Source organism: Penaeus monodon, chromosome 26 (assembly GCF_015228065.2).
Source record: "Penaeus monodon isolate SGIC_2016 chromosome 26, NSTDA_Pmon_1, whole genome shotgun sequence".
Classification (NCBI taxonomy): domain Eukaryota; kingdom Metazoa; phylum Arthropoda; class Malacostraca; order Decapoda; family Penaeidae; genus Penaeus; species Penaeus monodon.
Genome location: NC_051411.1, coordinates 27342352 through 27348186, shown reverse-complemented (window position 1 = coordinate 27348186; position 5835 = coordinate 27342352). Strand labels below are relative to the sequence as shown.

Genomic DNA, 5835 nt, shown 5'->3' with positions numbered 1-5835 from the left:
AATGCAAGTATACATACAAAAAAACATAAAACTATGAATATATATATACACAGCCACATACATACCTTTCCCACCCATATATTTGTATATTGTAAAAGTGTTTCTTACATAATTTTTTCTTTCTTTCAGGTCCAATGGTGGAATCTGGTACTATATCTAATGTAAATAAAATAGATGGATGAAATAATACAGAATAAGGAAAGAGTGATTTGCATAAGAGTTAATGTACAGCTGCCTCCAAAAGTTCTATGACCCCTTAAATTATTTTGACATCTTAATTATTCACCTGTTTAAATTATTTTGCCTGCCATTATGACGTCTGACTTAAATACAAACCACTTATGACCATCATCTCAGTACTAGTGCCCTTTTAGATGGACTACTGTAACACTACTACCTCTTGAAAGGATGTAACAGAAAGTTCAAAACTTCTTGAGGCAATTGTATCATGAAAAATGGAGATCCATTTATCAAGGACTGGAAACTACAGTACATCAGTTAGTTGCACACATTCTTTTACTGTATGCTTTATTTTTTCCTATGTCTGGGGTTATGTGTTAACAACTAACTCTTTATCCCACCTCCTGTATGTTCTTTTCTCAATGCCCTGTACTTCCTTAAGATTGCTTTCAAATGAACATGATTATGAACTAAGTTATAAATATAAAATGCAGGCCTCTGAACATCAACAATATATACAAACATACAAACAATACATGTATACATGCATACCTACACATACATATATATATATATATATCAATCCATCCATGCACACATGCATGCATACATACATACATACATACATGATCAAATAACTACTTGAAATCTAATTTTTCAAAAAAAAACCTTTACTAAAATTCTATTCAGTAATTTAAAGTTACTTTACAATACATTCTTCCCACTTACGGTACTGAAATTACCCTTATACAGTTACCTATACTTACATTTTACAAGATAAAAATACTTTAATTTCATAATTATTTACTAGACACAACCAAAGCATAAGCAAACAAGTGCGTATCATTTCCAACATATTCCCCAAATTTGGTTGGCAAAACTGTCTTTACAACCCCCCAATTTTTTTTTTTTTTAGTGAAGCCTCCACGTTTTAGAGAATTATGGAACAAATCAAATACCACCCAGTGTAGACACTTGAGTGGTCATTTTTAGTACCTATTTACTGGGTAAATAAGGTAAAGCCATGGATACATATACTTTTCCTTTTTTCTATCTGCAAAGGAGGATAATTGAAGACAAGCAAACAGTCCCACTTAAATACAAGTTGTAGAGCCAGAGTCACCTGATTCATGCAATGTCTAATCAATTCTTAAAATATATTTTTTGCAAATTTTTAAATGTAAAGACAGGTGTAAGTTAGTAAATTATGAACAGGTGTGCAAGATTCATTACACCTTCATTCATAAACATGCACCATAAAATATATTACAAATTCCAACAAATTACAGGAACCAAAATGTTTAAAAACCTATCAATGTATCCTTAAAGATATATACTCGCGTGCGCGCGCACGCACACACACACACACACACACACACACACACACACACACACACACACACACACACACACACACACACACACACACACACACACACACACACACACAATTTCTAAAAATTGTAAAAAGTAGGCAGTGTTCTCTATTTGCATGAAAAAAAAAAATCAGAAAAAAGAACCACAGAAATTTGGATGAAATCATACAATTATAAATGATGAAATCAACGAGTGATAGTGGGAAATAAAATTAAAAATTATTTTTAAAACCACCAGTAATGATAGTAACTGGAAAGGCTGAAAATTCAAACATAATTTTTTTTCTAATTCTCAACATGAATACTATGGCAAAACATATCCTAAGAAAAATGATTTTATATGAAAATATATCAGTCCACTATTATTCACATGGTCTACTCCATGTCAGAATATTTCTACAGAGTGATATTTTTTTTCCTATATGAATAAAAAGCTATATTCTGCATTACCTTAATCAAATCATGAAGTGATAAAAATGCAAAACATTGAATTAGCACACATTTGAATTCTGAATAGACTGTAATATTCTAACCTCTATTTACTTAAAAGCAAATGGCTTATGCACACAGCACGATTTGCATATTTAGGAATAAAAAAAAATAAATCACACCCATTTAGTTCCTCATTAGTATACTTTAAAACTCTTCCAAATGGTCTAATTTTCACAAATATTTCACAGCATGAGGCGAATCTTAAAATTTAAACAAAATTACGTCAAATCTACTGTTCACAAAAGTTACAGTTACACCCAGTAGTGTTCAGAAGCTTCACCCTGCCAATTAGTGAAATCTGAACACTGAAATGTATAAAAGAAAGAAGGAAACAAAAACTAAGCAATGGTCTTTGAGGTAAACCTTCATATTTTTTTCTGATTTTTTATCATATAGTTTATACTAAAAAACTGAAAAATCATTTCTACCATCTTTAATTTTTTGTTTCTTCTTTTTCTTTTCTTTATAATAAATCCATGTTTATATTCAGATTTTGTTCATTCAATCTTAATCTTGATACACTTACACTTACAAGCATTTACACATCTGTTTAAGAGCATGGACATGTGCTGTGCATGTGAATGAATGTGAAAAAAATGAAGCCTACAACTTCATATCAGCAATAACCTTTCTAAAGGTTAATTCTCTTGACTATTTGTCTACTGTTAATGAACTATTATTCCCTGCTATATCATAGTGATATGCCAGTCCACCTGAAACTTACTGAAAACTATTATTGTGTTTTATAAGAAACAATGGTTTCAAGTTGATAGCTACAAACTAATGGTCCTAAAATGTCTGTGTGTGTATATTTTTATGTATATAGGCATAATGTATGTGCATGTGAATGTGTGTGAATGTGTGTGCGCATGTGTGCACATGTGTGTGTGTGTGCATGTGTGTGTGCATGTGTGTGTGTGTGTGTGTGTGTGTGTGTGTGTGTGTGTGTGTGTGTGTGTGTGTGTGTGTGTGTGTGTGTGTGTGTGTGTGTGTGTGCATGTGTGTGTGTGTGTCCACGTGTGTGTGCAAGTGTGTGTGTGTGTGTGTGTGTGGTGGTTGTGGTGTGTGTGTGTGTGTGTGATGTGTGTGTGTACATGTGTGTGTACATGTGTGTGTACATGGGTGTGTGTACATGTGTGTGTACATGAGTGTGTGTACATGTGTGTGTACATGGGTGTGTACATGGGTGTGTACATGTTTGTGTGCACATGTATGTGTACATGTATGGTGTGTACATGTTTGTGTGCACATATGTATGTGTACATGTATGTATACATGTTTGTGTGTGTGTGTATGTACAAGTGCATGTGCATGTGGATGTGCGCAATGATGTGCATGTGCATGTACATGTGCAAGTGCTTGTGCCTGTGGATGTGCACATTAATGTGCATGTGCATGTACATATGCATGTATGTTTGTGAATGAGTACATGTAGCAGTAAGCAGATTAACCTGGAGTGTCTTCATACGCTTAAGTAATTCATAAGGTGAATTACCTTCCTGACTTTACTTTATGTTCATTTGTCACAGAGCATGGCCTTTCACTACTTTGTAAATACACATCAGTTAATTCCACCACATCATTCTACATTGAATACTGTATCTCATGTCATGGTGGCCTAAAGTTACTTTTGAGTTAACTGATGATCCTAGTATACAGATTGTGTTATGCAGAAGATTTCTAGGACAGATTGTGTCATGTAGAAGATTTCTGGTACATCAGCTGATAAAATATAAATGGAACCTTACAAGCACACACAGAATACTGTCCTACATGAGGAAGCTAAGAATCTGCAAAGCATAAAGAATTTCTTCCACTATCACAATCTGAGTTCCTGAAAAGCAACAATGAAAAGAAATCTAATTCACACATTTGCCTGACGGTATTGAAAGTACACTTTAGGTTCCAAAGTCTGAAACTTTTAGGGGAATCATTTCATGTGGGTTACTAAGTAGTCCAATAAATATATAGATGAACTGTTACAAAATTTATCATAGGTTATATATTCACAAATGGTGAGTTGTACTTTTCATTTTCACATTTTGGAACTATCTAAGTAAAAGAAGAATATCTATGAACATGTAAAGTACTTTTTGCTTTATGCGCAATTTGATATTTTTCCATAGCAATGTTCTTCTTTTTTTAATCAATTATATGAGAAAGCAGTGCATCTTGGTTCTAGCATTTTAGCTAGATATAGTCTTATCATATCACTTATTATAAACTTCAGACAAAATATTCCACTTTTCTATAAAAAAGGTTACATATATATAAATATATATGTATATCAGTTAATCTCTCGGAAACAGGTATTTTTTGGATAAATTCAAAGTTTGAAGACATTTTTGGCCTTAAAAAAAGATCAGTTATGAAACAATAGGACCAAAACCGTATGTTTTTATCATTTATTACCCTGGACCACAAGCAGTCCATGTGCGTAATGTCAAGAGGGAGGCTTCTTTATACCTGATAACAGGTAGTCCAGGTCCTGACATCCCCTCTAAAACTCATGACTAAATTACTGTATGACAGAAAAGGGGAGACATATATAACTATCACTTGCTATTGTCTGCATTTGCATCTATACTATAATTCCAGAATATCTAGGTCTGTGAATGTGTGTTCTCTCTGTATTTTTGTGAAGTATAACTAGGGTAACTATGAACCCTTAGGGAGCAAGAGCAGTAAATGGGGGTGTGTCTGCCATGTTCATTATGAGAACTGAGGTAACAAATTGTCTAAATTTCATTATCTGCCATGATCACAATTATGCTTGGATATCCAATAGTACCTTCTGGCAAATTATGTCCTGCCTATGCTCTTAAGCTTGCCTCAATACCCGATCTATAATACTGAAGGACTTGTCAGCAAGGATGGATCTGCAGCAACATTTGAGAAACGATTCCAAAGAAGAAAAAAGAACTACAATATTGTAGAAGTTATAAAATATCACGATAACTACATAATACTAATAATGTCAACAGAAAAAGTGTGTGTGTGAAACTCACATATATGATAACATTGAAAGAAAAGCACAGGCTACAAATTTCAACATGCAAATACAGTTGTTTTTTAATATCTGGATAAAGAACAAAGCATATTTTGATCCCCAAACACATAGACGCCTTAAAAATGGACGAGCGAACTACTATGAGAGGAAAAAAAGGAATTAAGGAAACTAAAAGCAAAAATCAAAATCACTCGCCATGAAAGCTTTTCTCTAGACCTTCCATCTTTCTCTCAATCTTTTACAAGAAAATTTGTCCGTAACAAACAAAACATGTTCTCAAATTACGTAATATGAACTTAAGAGTACGATAAAGAGATGATTATAGTCCTCTTACCGACAAATAGGCGACAAAGAACAAGAAAAGTGAGTAGCTAGCGCTTACTCTTCCTCCATGAACTCTTCCCCATCAAAACAACAACACTGTGTCCGGATCTTCGCATCTCCCCTTTCAAGATAAGTAAAAGAGATTATCCACCTTTGCACAAACTTTTAGAGGCAATTATCTATAACACAAGTCTTAATTTCAAGAAAATTAATTAGATATCTAGTAAACAAGATAAATTTCACTACCGATATTTGTACGCCTTAAATTATTTAAGGATATGAAATCATATGTTCGAACGAGATATCTGCCCGTTTTCTTTTATTCAGAATGAAATGCCTTTTTGTCATAATATGTGGGTCAGATTTCAAGAGCAGTTATCTCGTAGAATAAATTCAAATTATGATAGATATAGACGATTGTTTATAATGGATGTATAATCATATTTCCGATTG

The 5835-nt window shown here is 33.2% G+C and overlaps 1 protein-coding gene across 4 annotated transcripts in view; it reads right to left on the bottom strand.

The window, feature by feature from the left end:
• Window positions 1–5491, bottom strand: part of LOC119590047 (signal peptide peptidase-like 3) — an 80673-nt gene extending 75182 nt beyond the window's left edge. For 2 of the 4 annotated variants that reach the window (XM_037938781.1, XM_037938778.1), the window contains exon 1: window positions 5393–5491. The gene's annotated coding sequence lies outside the window, so the exon portion shown is untranslated. The remainder of the gene's footprint in view (window positions 1–5392) is intronic. The other 2 variants (XM_037938777.1, XM_037938779.1) reach the window with 2 other exon arrangements.
• Between the last annotated feature and the right edge of the window lie 344 nt (window positions 5492–5835).